A 16,062-nucleotide genomic window follows, 5' to 3' on the forward strand; every position below is an offset into this window, starting at 1 on the left:
GTACATTCCTTCATATCCTATGGGAGTGCGAGAAGGTCCGTGAGTTTTGGAACAGAATACACCTGAAGATGAGTGAAGTTTGGGGAGTGCGGATTGAGTTGGAGGCGCGCCGCTGTCTGTTGAATGTTTGGGAGCCCACTGACCTCTCGATTCATGGCAGGGTTTGGGTCACATTGGCTTGCGCAATAGCCAAACGTAATATTGCACAGCTCTGGGGTGCCTCTCGCGCGCCTCGGGTGGGGAAGTGGATGGAGGACCTCGACTAGTGTATGTTTCGGGAGAGGGCTGTGTATGTGTCGAGGGGGCGACCCCGCAAGTGGGGTATGGTATGGGGTGCCTGGAACATCTACCGGGGTGATAACTGCACGCCACCTGATGTGGATCCCGACAGTGAGGAACCGGAGGACACCTAAGTCTGTTCTTCATAATTTTTGTTTCTACTTATTTATCTCTTTATCTCTATGGAGGTCTATGTTCTCGCTGTATACATTGGCAGTCACTCAATGCGCTCTGGTCAGTTTCAAGTTGTGTAATGTTTTTTATTATTGCCTAATAAAAAGATGTTTAAAAAAAAAAAACATCAGTAGTCAATGGGAATTCCAGCTACATAACGTCAGCAGGAAAAGAATTCCAATTCATTGTGATTTTGGGGGGTGCACCTCGGAGGAAATTTGTGTAACTCTTGTCAGTCTACCTCAATTTTAAAGGGTCAAAGGACATCCACTGCCACATGTAGTTCATATTGTGTGATTCTGTTTGCAAGTTGCAGCCCACGGTTTTGAATCTTTCCCGGGCCATCTCAGCCTTTAATACTTCTGCGGTCGATAATTAATCGCCCCGCCCCTTCCTGCCTGATCACGCTCCCTCGGTCACTGCTGGAGTCAGTGATCCCCCCTTCACCCCACACCCTCCACCCCCCACACACACCTCCAGCCCCCTCTCCCAAGTAAGCCCAAGGTATTCCTAGAACGGCCAGTGCTGCTCCGGGGTAGAGCCGTATCCTGCTGGTCTATCTATTCTGTCCCAATGAGTAACCACCCCCCAACTCACCCTGTCATCCCCGCCTCACCCCTTGCTCCTCTACTCCCCCCCTCCGCCGGGCTTGTTTAATCTGCACCCCTTTGCTTGCACAGCAGGCTTTGTCTGTACTATTTGCTTGCAAAAGATACAACCCCTCTCTTGTAGACCACAAGCGGGGGTAGAGACAGGGACAGAGGGCTGGAGGGGGCACCCTGAAGGGGGTGGGAGGGGAAGGAGTGCAGCAAGGGAGCCCGAGAAAGTATTTATAGCGCCAACATCACCCAGAGAGGTGTCTGAGCGCTTTACAATAGAGCAGAGAGCGTTACATGAGAAATTTAGAGTAACAGGGACAGTCTGTAAAGCTCCTACGGTTACTCAGGGTGAGAGCTACCTATGTTACATGTACCAATTACATATTCATGAAAAATATTGAGGATGGAGAAAAGCAGGTAAACCTGCATCTCTGCCACAAATCACACATTTATTCACAGCCTGAGGCGTCTGGATTTCATTCTTTCCTATTGGAAAGAAGGACTTTAAGTAGGCCGGGTCCTGCCGGTAGGCACCGGCATCCTTTAAAAGCAGGAGCTGAGATGGGTCCCTATAGGGCTCTCATTTTGGCGCTCACATCAAGGTGAAATAAAATCTAAATTATGCAGCAGTGCCTTCCTTTACTGCCTTTGAGGTAATTTCGAAGAGACTGGTTATAGTCGTTTTATGGTCTCATCATTTCAGAACTAACAACCATTGACAAAGCCAATAGTCCTGTTTTGTTACTTGTTGTATTATTTATCTGGAGCAATGACAGAAGCAGCAAAATACCAGTGGGGCAGCACACTACGGCGAAGCGCAGGTTTCTAGCCTACGTGTTTTAACCCATGCCCTTAATTACATTAGCCACGCCGCTTCAGAGACCCCCTCCAGTTTTTTCATCCCACTTAAAGCCCTGCTTGGAAGCCTGAGTAATAATACAGGACGCGATGACTACTCAACGGCATCGCTTTCTTCTATTTTTTTTGCGGGGAGGGCGCGGGTGAACTACTGACCTCCACCGACCCCCTCCACCCCACATACACAACTCTAGCCCCCTCTCCCAAGTAAGCCCAAGGTATTCCTAGAACAGCCGGTGCTGCCCCGGGGTAGAGCCGTATCCTGCTGTTCTCTCTATTCTGTCCCACTGAGTAATCACCCCCCAACTCTCCCTGTCGTCCCCGCCTCACATCTTGCTCCTCTACTCCCCCCTCACTCCGGGTTTGTTTAGTCTGCACCCCTTTGCTTGCACAGCAGGCTCTATCTGTACTATTTGCTTGCAAAGGATACAACCCCTCTCTTGTAGACCACAAGCGGGGGTAGAGACGGGGACGGAGGGCGCACCCTGAAGGGGTGGGAGGGGAGGGAGTGCAGCAAGGGAGCCCGAGAAAGTATTTTAGCGCCAACATCACCCAGAGATGTGTCTGAGCGCTTTACAATAGAGCGGAGAGCGTTACATGAGAAATTTAGAATAACAGGGACAGTCTGTAAAGCTCCTACGGTTACTTAGGGTGAGAGCTACCTATGTTACATGTACCAATTACATATTCATGAAAAATATTGAGTATGGAGTAAAGCAGGCAAACCTGCATCTCTGGTTTAAGCTGGACCGAGCTCTGAACTCCTGGCTTTAGGACCAAATGGCCCTCGGCCGCTGGCTGTGGCAGAATCTGGCCCTCAGCCCCTGGCTGTGGCAGGATCTGGTACTCAGCCCATTGCTGTGGCAGCGTCTGGCCCTCGGCCCCTGGCTGTGGCAGCGTCTGGCCCTCGGCCCCTGGCTGTGGCAGCGTCTGGCCCTCGGCCCCTGGCTGTGGCAACGTCTGGCCCTCGGCCCCTGGCTGTGGCAGGGTCTGGAGCCCCTGGCTGTGGCAGCATAAAGGTCTTGCCTTTCATTAAGTTAAAGCCATTTGCTTTGCTATACAATACCATTAGCAGAGAAAATGGCTTTAATTTAATCAAATGCGAGACCTATTGCATTTTCAATACTTGTCTTACTGAAGGCACGGTGTGCTTTGGTGCCTTCTTTACCCGCCTCCAATTGTCTGCCTTGTTTCCCCCCCACCCGCCCGCTGTCTGTGCCATCTCCCCCCCCCCCCGCTTACCCCAGCCCGCCATCCTGTTGTCCGTGATGCCTTGCATTTGCAATGCAATAGCTCTTGTATTTAAGCGAGTTTGAGCTATTGGCATTGTAAATGACAATGCCTTTTATTTGCGTTTTGGTTTTTAAAACATAAATAAAACGCATTTTCTTTTACAATTCCAATAGCTTAAACTTGCGTAAATGCGAGACCTATTGCATTGCAAATGCTTGTTTTAAACCTAAAGCCGCATTTAAGAAATATTCACCAAAAAATTACAAAATATTGCATCTGTCAAACTATTGCATCTATAAAAATCGTTCATCATTCGGGTGCCACTAAATTAGCGAGGCCATGTAGCCAAAATGTTTTGTACTATTGTACTCTCATTATGAGACCCTCTAAATGGCCTTAAATAACCAGAAATTATCAGTCCTGGATCCTCAAACACGATGCCCTGCAGCTCAAAACCAAGCACCCCTGCACCGCGGCCTGGACAGTGTTTATGCACCGGCACCAGTGTGTCATACTAACTCCCCCCGCCCCCCATCTAACCATAAAGGGGAAAAATGAATAGTCCACAATTCTTAGCATACTTATTAATATTTTTTAATGATGAAAAAAGTCCTTGTTAGAGAACTAGACTTTTTTTGTTCCAGCATGTTTTATTTATTTTATACAAGAACACAATAGCACTTCTGTTACAGGGTTAGCCTAGGTTGTCCCAGGTGAAGTTTATACATCAGTGTCCTAAGACAGGACATTTGTTTAGGTAACCCCCATATCGATCCATCACAATTCCCGCAAGGTAATCCAAAGAAAATGTGACATTTCTTTAATGTCTGACTGCAGCCTGAAAAGAACCAAAATGATGCTGACATTACAAACAACACAGTGAAAAATAGATTATCATGTGCTCAAATGCACCAACTCCCAAACAGCTGAAAGTGAAACTATGTCCCTACTTAGCTCCAGCCAACAGACTATCGGTTTATTGCTGCTTCTTATGCTCCCTACTTCGAACAGCTGTAATTCTGTGCTCTATGTATCACATGCCATTTTCAATTTAGGACTTTGTATAATGATCTTGGTTTGTTGTAAAGCAAACCGATCTAAGGATGTAAAGCGTACATTTGCAACTATATGCCTTATGTAACGATCTGCTACTTTGCAATTTTTTACCTTATTTAACGAACTTTATCTACTGTAAAGTTCTCTTGCACCTTTGGGAAATGTTGCGCTATATAAAAAAACAAATAAATAAAATGGAGGTCAGGGCAGGTGGTGGCAACGCACGAAAAAAGGTAGGTCCTCTTATTGTGAGGGCATTGGCAAAACAAAGAGCGCTCTTTTCTGCTGCCTAAAGCACTTATTGCCCCCCTGCTGCAGATAGGAGGAATTGCGCTGGCGCTTTTAAAGCAGGCAGCGTTGTCAACTTTATGACTGTGATACCTTAAAAGGCACCAAACACTGAAATTAAGCATTCCTTTTAGCAACAAAAAAAACCAATTACCTCATACCTGAATGCCACTCTATGGTGTGTTTACTTCACTAGACGTGCCACCGTACATTCCCGTGTGCATTGCAGTAAATATCATAAACAGACTTGGAACACGCGGGCCTTGATGTTCAACTTGAATAAGACTGGCACCACGAATAAAGTACGCCACTCCCACACGGGGGACGGGGAGGAGCGAGCATTAGAGAGAGAAGGGAGTAGGGGAGAGCACGAGTGAAAGCTGGGTGAGAGAGGGTGTTGTTTTTTTTAATCCAGTGTCCCGTCGAGACCGGTCCTCATTGTTGGTAAACCCTGACACACACACAAAAAAAACCTCCGCACACACATCTCTGTAAGGGCCATGGCACTGCGATGAGTAGTTCCCGTAGTGTGTTTAGTTATGTCCGTACAAAAGAGTTTGCGCTATATAAATATGCAAAAAAATATGTATAAATGAACGGAGGGGAGAGGGGTATAAATGGTGAAGATGTCAACTATAGCACGCGGAGGGCTCGGGTTCTCATTACCTGACCCCACGCCATGCTCGGTTGTCCGATGCCGGTCAAAATAGCCTGCCTCACCTGCCAAACTGGGAGAATGGAAAAAACATGCCCAGCCGATTACCAAATGTTGGTGCTTGCCGTGTAGATTGTAGGGCACAACAGCTGGGACTGAGTGAACAGAAAGTGGAGAAAGCACCAAGAAGTCACTCAGCTGTCCACGGGCGGGATATTTCAAGGAGCACGAGCAGGGTCCCTGCTATTATGAGATGCTGAGCCGTGGCGTTTTACACAGAGTTATGGATTTGCTTCATAATGCATCATTTTCAGCACAATTTGCAAATTTTAACAAAAAGAAATCGTTTCTAGCTCAAACAGACCAAGTAACTAATGAGTAGTGCGCGCACGCCACAGTGAGACGTGGTTTTAATTATCGCACCTGTGACTGGGCACGTTAATTGAAACCACATGGCCTTTGGTGCGCGTAATGGACACCAATAGGCCATGGGCGGAGCAATGCGCCTGCCTTTGGCCAATTGCCTGCAGTCTTTTATAAAATAGACGCACGCAAAGGCCAATCGCGTCGCACAAAAGGAAAAGCACACGCACGAGCGTGTGCGATTCCTAGGTCAGTGCTGAAACCCTGTTTTTCACCTACTAAATGTCTTGTGCTGCGCGAGCAATGCTGTGCACTGCAACGCTAGGCGCGAGACCCAAAAATAAAGTCCAACGCTGCCTCCCTACGCTGTGAGACTTAAAATGAAATTATAAAAAGGACTCACAACTTCTGTGAGTCGAATAAGATTTAAAGGCCACTGCAAACCCTCTAATAATTTAAAGTGTCCAGGCAATTTTCAGACAGACCTTAAGGAAAAGTAGAAAGGCACAAGGTACAAACAAGAAGTATATTTAGGGGCAACGGAGTTTATGTGGAGGGGAAGATGGACTCCTGAGAGTAAACATAAAGGGAAGCGAGGAAAGATGGTGGCTTACAGGGAAGGAGACTACAATGAACTGTAGTAATGGGAGGAGAAAAGTAATGAGGAAGAAACGCTATTTACACAACAATGGGAAGAGGCGGCAGACCTGAGAGCAGAGGACAGCCCGGGACCAGGGTTCGATTCCCGGCGCAGCAGGTTTCTGGACCAGGGTCAGCGGACTCGATAATTCTCTCGCCTCGGTGCCCACTCTGATCAGCGATCACACTCGGCAACTCTGGGCATTAGCTTGCCTCATCTTCACTAACGGCCCCACCAGACCGCCGGGGATGCCTGGTCGCACCCTGGAGATACCCATGAAGGGACCATCTCTCAGGGAAGCCAGGAAGGGTTTCGCAGCGGTCGAAGCGCCTTGGGACCCTACGGGTAAGTAGTGCGCTATATAAATGCCTATACATTACATTTATCTCCCAACTAAGGACAGGGGCTGGAAGGAAGCTCTGATGTTTCAGTGGACAATATTGACAAGGCATCTGACTTCCACAACGAAAGAAATTGAAGGCCCTCCACATTAGGGTTTAGCTTAATCTATTCAGACAAATACACAGCAACCAATGTCTGAGAGGCTGCGGTCACCGAGGAATGTTCCTGCCTGCACACCTTATAAGAATGCCCCATCATAGATGGTGATAAGAGGTAGTAGAAAAGGTGCCGGAGAGGGTATTAAATCCCTCTTCCCCATAAACTATGGACTGACATATTGTGGTAAACCGAAACATATCACACCTAGGAAGAAAGACCATATCCAATGATGATAAAGGAATACATTTTTCGTATGTATGGCATCACCATCTGGATATCATTACAGTGATGACGTACACCTTTATTTAGCTAGCAAGATCTGGTAAAACGGCACTAACGTTTAAAGTTGCACTCATTTGGTAGTACATCCACAAAGGTGTGTTTTTTCAGATGCAGTATGTATGAATGAATGCATGTAGACCCGATTTAGGCAAGAGACTCCTGTTTTTTTTAAAGCCAAAAACGGCTTTCTTGTTTAATGTCAACGGGGGAGGGGGGGGGAACATGGCTCCATTATTGTTGTTGTTTTTTTAATATCCCACTTCCCAGTCTGAAAATGTTGGCAGGTGTGTATAACTCATACGAAAACCGAATATACCCAAAAAAGAAAGCTTATGGACTCTGAGCCTCATTTAAACATCACTGCTCTAGAGCAAATTATAAAAAATAAAATAAGGAACAAATATTTTACATTTCCTACCTTGCAGTTCCGCCCCAGATTCACCAACTTCCAATATCTTCCTACCCTCATTCACTCAGTACCGAAGATGCACAAGTGCGGGCAAAGAGCTCTGTCGTTTCTGACAAATTGCTCGACTTCGCATCAACTCGCGAAAGTGAAGTTGGACTGATTTTAGTTATTTATGGTACTGTGGCGCAGTTTAAAGCTTGCCGTGGCACGCACACGCCGCCGTCACTGAGCGGGATGACGCAACGACGCTGAAGGTTCGGTCAAATCTAGCGTAATTGAGGCCTGCCAGCTCATTTAGAGCGTCGTTGTCCATTGGAACCCGCAGCACATGGTTGTTTGGTGCTTAAAAAATGTTTTAATGACAATGCTTGCTGACCCATTGTATTGCCGAGTAGCAAGCAGCATTAAGGGGAAGAAAATGTTCAAAAGACACATTGCTTGTTATGATCATGGACTTGAATGGTGTATGGGGCAGACCAGTTGCAAAATGTGGTGTCTTCTCCGTGGAAACGCTCAGAGACGCTGTTTTGTCAGAATCATCTGGCCTGGCCTTGGTTGGGTGCGTTGACCGAGGATGTCCGTGACCGAAGCAAAAGGAAGTCTGCATTGTAAGTCTGCATCGTAATAGCAGTGAAACGTGTGTGTGTTCGTTGCTTGTTTCGGGAATCGGTCCTATTTGGTGAGTACCGGAGGGTATCAATTCGTAATAGGCTGCGCATTTCTTAACGTTACATGATTCTGCAAAGGCCTAGACATGTTTCGGAAGTAGAACTTTACAAGAAGTCGTCTGTATTCATTTTTAACGTGTCCTTTCGCCCTTTATTTACTTCAAGTCTCAGTTGGGTGCCTTTCGGACAGCTGCAGAACACAGTAAAAACAAGCTTTGGCATAGCCAAATTTTTTATTTATTTATTTTAAATTATTTATTTATTTATCGTCCCCCTCAGTCCACTCCCCAATTTCTCACGTCCATTGAGGACCTTTTGGCCACTCTAGTAGTGAACAATTCAGCAATTCTGGTCCTCGGAGATCTAAACTATTGGCCAAATGACCCGGCAGAGGATGCCAGATCTAAGGAGTTCACAGCCTTGCTTGCTAGTCTCAACTTCCTCCCCCAGCTTGCTACTCCTACTCACATCCAAGGCCATCAGCTCGACCAAATATGGACCCTCAATATCCCAACCAACTCTCCGATCATCTCGCCCTGTCCCTGGTCAGACCACTCCCTTATTTCCTTTGCACTAAACCTTGGACAATCGCCTAAACCTCCTTTGCCCAAAAACATCTGGGTCAGAAAGTGGGACAAGGCTGATCTTCCCGATGTCTGCTCTTCCCTTGCGGCATCTAGCCCTGAGCTTAGTGATTTATCCCTTCCCACTCAGCTCACAGCCATCAACAACTGGCTGCTAAAGGCATGCAACAGCACTGTTCCCCTTAAGAGAGTGGCTATTAAACGCGCCCACGCTGCCAACAGGTGGTTCACTCCTCTCCTCAGGGACAAGAAGCTGGCGGCGCGCAGAGCAGAACGAGCATGGCGACGCACCTACTGTCCCCTTCTTAAAGTAAAGTACTGCCTGGTACTCAATGAATATAAAAGGGACATACTAAAAGCTAAAACTGAGTACTTTTCTGGTAGAATTCTGGCAGCGGAAAACCAATCTAAGGAAATATTCGCTACGGTACACGAGCTCGCTGCCTCCGACAGGGTGATCTCTAAAATTCCTCCGTCTCAATCACTCTGCAATTCCCTTAACTCCTTCTTTATTGAGAAGGTAGCTCTCATTAAGGCCAACATCCCTCCCTCACTCCCGACACTGTCCACCGCTCCCCCGCCTCCCGCTGCTCCACTTCTCACTCAGCTTCCCCCTTTGACACGAGAAACCCTCCTCCCCTTACTGGCTCGGGTAAAATCGGGCTCACCCCAGGACATCGGCCCGGCTTTTGCCCTGAAAGAGATCTTTTCCTGCTGTTATTCCCCTCCACTCACATTAATTAACCACTCCCTTAAAACTGGCATCGTCCCAAACGCCCATAAATCTGCAGTCATCATTCCGATTCTGAAAAAGGCAGGTGCCGATCCATCTCTGCCCGCTAACTATCGTCCCATTTCCCTTCTCCCTTACTTGGCGAAGGTCTCAGAGGCTCATGTTACCGGGACTCTGAGCTCCTTTGTGGAGTCCACAGGCCGCCTCTCCTCCTGTCAGGCAGGTTTTCGCCCGCTGCACTCAACCGAGAAGGTGGTAGTTTCGGTGATGGACAAATTGAGGGAGGGCATTGACATCTGCCTCCCCCAGGCCCTGGTCCTCTTAGATCTGTCCGCCGCGTTCGACACGGTGGACCATGATATTCTGTTAACCCGTGTCGAGGCGGCGGGCATTGGGGGCACGGCCCTCGCCTGGCTCCGTTCCTTTCTAACGGACAGGGAGCAGGCTGTCCACCTGGCCGACTTTGCTGCCCCTCCTCGCAGAGTGACATGCGGCGTTCCCCAGGGCTCCTCTTTGTCTCCCCTGCTATTTAATTTATATATTTCACCCCTCATTTTTTCTTTACAGCAGATGGAGGTCTCGGTGTTCAATTACGCCGACGACCTCCAACTTATTTTTAACCTTTCCCATCCTCCTTCCTCTGCCCAGAATTTCCAGAGGGTGATGCTCTTCATCCAAGATTGGATGAACTGCAACCACCTCAAACTAAATCCCGACAAAACCGAACTGGTTTTGACTGGGAGTGGTTGCAGTCTCTGGTCTCCATCGTTCTGGCCCGACTCACTTGGTCCCCCTCCCCTCCCGGTCCCAAAGGTCAAAACCCTGGGCATCTTTATCAATTCCCAGCTTTCCCTTCATACGCAGGTTCACTCAGTGGTGTCCTCCTGTTTCTTTTCCCTTCGCACTATTCGTAAGGTTTCCCGTTTTTTTTCTGTTCCCGCCCTTAAGCTTATCCTCATGGCCATGGTGCTATCGCGCCTTGACTATGGGAATGTGGTCTATAATGGCGCCCCAGACTACTTGATCCGCCGCCTTCAACAGATACAAAATCAGGCTGCCCGCCTGATTTACGGACTCCCTAAATTTCACCATGCCACCCCTCTGCTGCAATCTCTGCACTGGTTACCGGTGAAGGAGAGAGCTCTCTTCAAGTTGGGCTGCATGACTTACCAGGCTAGGTCAGGGACTGCCCCTGTCTTCCTTTGTGATGTCATATCACCTTACCTCCCGGCTAGAGAGCTCCGCTCATCTCACCAGGCCCTCTTGACAATCCCCCGCTTTAGGAAGAAGAGGTCCGGAGGGACGAGATTTGCGGTCCTAGCCCCATCCTTTTGGAATTCTCTCCCTTCCGTCCTCAGAGCTTCTACTTCCTATGCGGAATTCCGTAAACATCTTAAGACCTTCTTGTTCTCCAGATCCCTGGCAGTCTAGCCTCCGTCACTATGTCCACTGGTTCAACGCTACCTAGCGCCATGAAACCGTCCTGGTATAAGCGCGCTTTACAAATATGTTAAAATTCAAATTCAATAGGTCTCGCCTTTGGCACCTTATAAGTGTTTAGCCATGCAATATTTGATGTTGTTGCACCAAGGATATTGTGCTGGATAACTAAACACTTTTAAGGTCCCAAAGGAGAGACCTATTGGCTATGCCAATGCTTGTTCAATAGTATATCTCACCATGTAGTTTCCAGGACACTGATTCATGCACATAAACTTACTGAGTAAGGTAAGCACCGTTCCTGTCCTTAGCCCATAGGTTTGCTGCATCACAAAGAACTCATGAGGATGGAAAGATTTTATACAAAGAAGGGCAACCAAATATTCCCAAGGAACTGGGTATGTACAATAACACAGCAAAAAAATGTTCCTTAACCCCTTCCATGCTGATGACAGAACGGTTCCGTCATCAGCGTCGGTTGAGTTGTGCTGATGACGGAACCGTTCCGTCATGACTCCGCCCGCGCAAGGCGGAGTCAGCACAGGCGGGGAATACGCCCCGCACGCAAGGGGTTAAGGAATCACTTGACGTTTTTTAAAAGTTTCAAATATGTCACACCCGTGAACAAACTTCCATCAGACACAAGAGATTTTTATCAAAAAACAAAAATGTTATCGTTATTTTCCATAAGATACATAGAAAATCTATCTTTCTAGCATCGCCTAGGCATAAATCCATATGTCAATTGATGTATGGCAACTCAGGTGTCTACTGCTTCATAGTTTCTGACATATGCAGTAGCTTCTGACACTTTTTAAACACAGATATATGGGCAATATTGACAAATCTGCCCTTTGTATATTATTCAACAGTTATATACATAATTCCTATTCATTGTTTAGTAATGGTATACAATAACAAAAGTGTCATAGTGTCGACGTTTCGGTCTCACACACTTTTATTCTTCGAGACCATCATCAGGACAGGTGTTGCACCATGAATCTAGCGTAAAACAACATATACATATTCAATGACATATTTACAAAAATCTCTTGAATACATAAATATGTATCGTCTGCCTCACCAAATCAGATGATCCGAAGTGTACTGTTACACCCTGCCAAAACACTACAACTCCCAAGTGTATAAAACGTGTATAACACCACTAAACCTTCAAGCCAGATACACCAATAGTGCTGCACGTTACATAGTTGTGGCATGCCTAAACAGCTTACATGTGTATATACACCTAAATACTTACAAGAACGACCGATAGCTAAAACCTCTATTGTCATATCCTAAAGAGAGAGAGACCACAGCCATATTTACAAAAATCTCTTGAATACATAAATATGTATCGTCTGCCTCACCAAATCAGATGATCCGGAGTGTACTGTTACACCACTGCCAAAACACTACAACTCCCAAGTGTATAAAACGTGTATAACACCACTAAACCTTCAAGCCAGATACACCAATAGTGCTGCACGTTACATAGTAGTGGCATGCCTAAACAGCTTACATGTGTATATATACACCTAAATACTTACAAGAACGACCGATAGCTAAAACCTCTATTGTCATATCCTAAAGAGAGAGAGACCACAGCCAACCGTAAACCGCTATCATCAACTTATATTGTACAGGTATCTAATAGTCAACACCATGTGCAATGTTATTTCTATCTTACCTTCTGCCTCTTTCTGTTGTAGGTCTATAGAGAACATATATCCATAGACGCATCAGTTCTAATGCTTTCTGTTAATGTCAGTATTCTTATATCAACGTTTACACAAGGCAAACAAACTAACAAATGCTGTACTCTCATACGAAGATGGCACTGTACTCTGCTTGTGTATAAACTATTATAGGGAACAAAAAAGCGTAATGCGCTATTGTCAGCTGTAGTATCTTGTATTTTCCTTTAATTGTCTCGAGCTTGCATGCCTTAATCCTTTGTGTATCCTTTTAAATGCTGGTGTTCTGTGTTCTACAGAGCACTGTTAGAGTTCTGTAAAGTACCATTATGTCATTCTACATTCTGACACTGAAGTACATGGATGTGCTTTTCTTCATGGATTAAAGCTACCACTTAATCATTCTTCTTGAGGTATTATTGTGTGACAGAGAATACTACAAATTGGCGACGATCTGGATAAAAAAGAACCAACCCTTTTGGATTCATAATACCAGCTCTTCATTTATTATTACCGTTTTCTCCTTCATGAGAACATCTTTAAGTTAAACTACATTGCTGTAAACGTCTCATCGTGTACTTCTACTTCAACTAACCAACGAAGCATTCTTCTACTCCAGTAAACCATCAAAATATTTTTTTTTGAATATTTGACGATTAAAAAAAAGAAGAAGGAAAGAAAAACAACTGGCAGATCTGTGCTAAACTACTCGTGAACTGTGAGTAATTTAACGAGATTTATCAAGAACTATAGCATTTACTGGATTTTACTCGCACTGTGACACTGTGCGTTACGGTGTTTACCTTCAAACGTTTCCTTCGTTGCTGCATGCTGCCTCGCGCTTCAGTGCTTCTTTGCGCTAGCGCTTAGCAACGCTTCTGGAATACGTTCTCCACGCACTTGTGTCACGTCAGAGATCATTTAACGTGACTCTACGTTACGTGTACGTGCCGCCATATTGGATTTCTTCGAGAAAGTGCTTCCGGCTTCATTTCTTCTCCGAGTTTCTTCGCACATTTGATGCAAGTATCAGCGTTTCAATGCGCGATGCAAACACATTGAAAGGTAATTGCTGAAAGGTCACGCTGCGCTCACCTTCATACAAGCACATCAGTACTTCGTTTTCTTCTTCATCTTCATTGTTTTTCCTGCGTTATTGAGAAAGTGAAGCAGCTTTGAAAGTTATTCTATTTTATTTATTTTGTTCCATTTTTTTTTCTCTTCATTCAATTATTTATTTTCTTCACTGGCATTATGAGCAACACTACTCCTGCTTCTACTGGTAGTGCTTCTAACAGTTCTGCGCCTACATCTGCTTCGTGTATTAATATAAACATTAGCACACCTAGAGACTTTTTGACATTACTTGGAGAACCAATTATAAAATGGTCTGAGTGGAAAGAATACTTTCTTAATTATATTGCTACTTTGGAGGATAATGTTGGATTCTTATCTTCTGAACTAAAAATGCGTATGCTTTTACATAGCTTGGGTCCGGAAGGTTTAAGAGTTTATAATAAGATGCAGAAACCGGATAGAGCAGGCGATACTGACATCTTCAAAAATGCGATTTCTGACTTGACTGAACATTACTCTCCTACTGTTTGTATTGGTGTTACCAGACGAGCATTCTTTAAAATAAAACAACTGGAGAATGAATCAGTGGAGGAGTACCTTTCACAATTAAAATTGCTAGCCATGCATTGCAAATTTGGAGTTCTGCACGATGAACTTATTCGTGATCAAGTTGTTGTTTGTTCTAGGAATAAGAGTATTCAAGATAGACTATGGATTGAGGGAGAGTCTAGTCTGAAGGATGTAATAACTTTATTGAAAAAAGCTGAATTATCTGATAGAAGCTCTAAAGCTTTAGCTGATCAGTCTGGAGCTACTACTTCTACGGTTAACAAAATTTTGGCAAAGACTAATAAAGAGTTACCGGACAAGAAGGGTGATAGGAAGTTTCAATCCGATAGGAATTCTCAGAGGAAGTCGTATAACTCAAAATCTTTCTCCAGGAAAACGTATAATAACAATGATTCCTTTTCCTTTGCTTGTTATCGTTGTGGAGATAAGAACCACAATGCAGGTTTTGAGAAATGTCCCGCTAGATCTGTTAAATGTTCTAATTGTGGGGTTGTGGGGCATTATGCTAAAGTCTGCAATAGAAGTTCTTCACAGCCATCTAAAGTTTTCAATGTTAATGATACTGATTCTTCTGATTATGATTCTGACTTCGATTCTCCGTCCACATCTGAAAAGTCTCAATGTAATATGGTGATATGTAGTGATAAGTGTTAAAAGCTACTGTTAAATACGGTGCATTGTTATAGATAGTGAAATCTTCCATCTATCTGACTGTGGGAAAAAAATTGTTATGAACATAATTCAGAAATTTGTTTTTTTTGTTTTAGAAAAAGGAGGATGGTAGGTATTTGTTATTTCAGAAAAAGGGAGGATATGTAGTATCTTGTATTTTCCTTTAATTGTCTCGAGCTTGCATGCCTTCATCCTTTGTGTATCCTTTTAAATGCTGGTGTTCTGTGTTCTACAGAGCTCTGTTAGTGTTCTGTAAAGTACCATTATGCCATTCTACAATCTGACACTGAAGTACATGGATGTGCTTTTCTTCATGGATTAAAGCTACCACTTAATCATTCTTCTTGAGGTATTATTGTGTGACAGAGAATACTACATCAGCCTGGTATTCGAATGGAATAGTAACCAAGGCCTATCCTGCCTCATGTTAATGCATCCAACTTACTTTAAGGAACGGTTTATGAATCAGTCCCTCTCTCGCTCGCACGCCGGCATCAGTCGAGTGCTGCTGGCGTTTCTCAGACACTCTATGACCTATCCTCGGTCATGTGATCGGGCCACGTGAAGCGTGTCGGCCATCTTGGAATAAAATATACTGCCTGACCTTACATAGGCTTTACTGAACAGTCAGGCAATATGAAATGAATCCGAACCGATTCAATATCATGACCTAAAATTGAGCAAAAAGGCATGTCTTTCTCGATATTGCAATTGTCCCAATCTCTATTAATGATGGAGACCTCCAATTATGTTGTTTCTTATTTGGAAAACTACGTAAAAGCAAAATCACTCCATTATCACAGTAGCATTAAAACTCACTAGGAGTGAAATTACCAACGGGCTATCTATTCTCAATAGAAAAGAAACATTTGTTCCACACAACAAAGTTAACAATTCTGTTAACGAAGGGTTGTCAGCATTTGCCACTCCACAAAAGAGTTTAATCCCCTGTCAACCGTGTTTGCTGACCAGATCCACCTGTTCTCCTTTTGTGCGAGCAGACAATCCACATCATGTCTTCTTTTTGAGTACTTAACACTTTCCAAAACAAACCATTTCATGTCACCTGGAGAATGTTGTTTTTCTAGATAGTGTTCCACCAATGGTGCATTCTCCACTTTACAATGTATACGAGACTAATGCTGTAAAATTCTTTTTTTAATTTCCTGTGTGGTCTTACCTATATAATACAAGCCACATGGACATTGTATCCAGTAAATAACATTTCTCGTTAGACAGTTTGAATGTTGTCGCAGTACCCAATTTTTTCCATTTATCATACAT

The sequence above is a fragment of the Lissotriton vulgaris genome, chromosome 5 (genome assembly GCF_964263255.1).
Source record: "Lissotriton vulgaris chromosome 5, aLisVul1.2, whole genome shotgun sequence".
NCBI lineage: Eukaryota > Metazoa > Chordata > Amphibia > Caudata > Salamandridae > Lissotriton > Lissotriton vulgaris.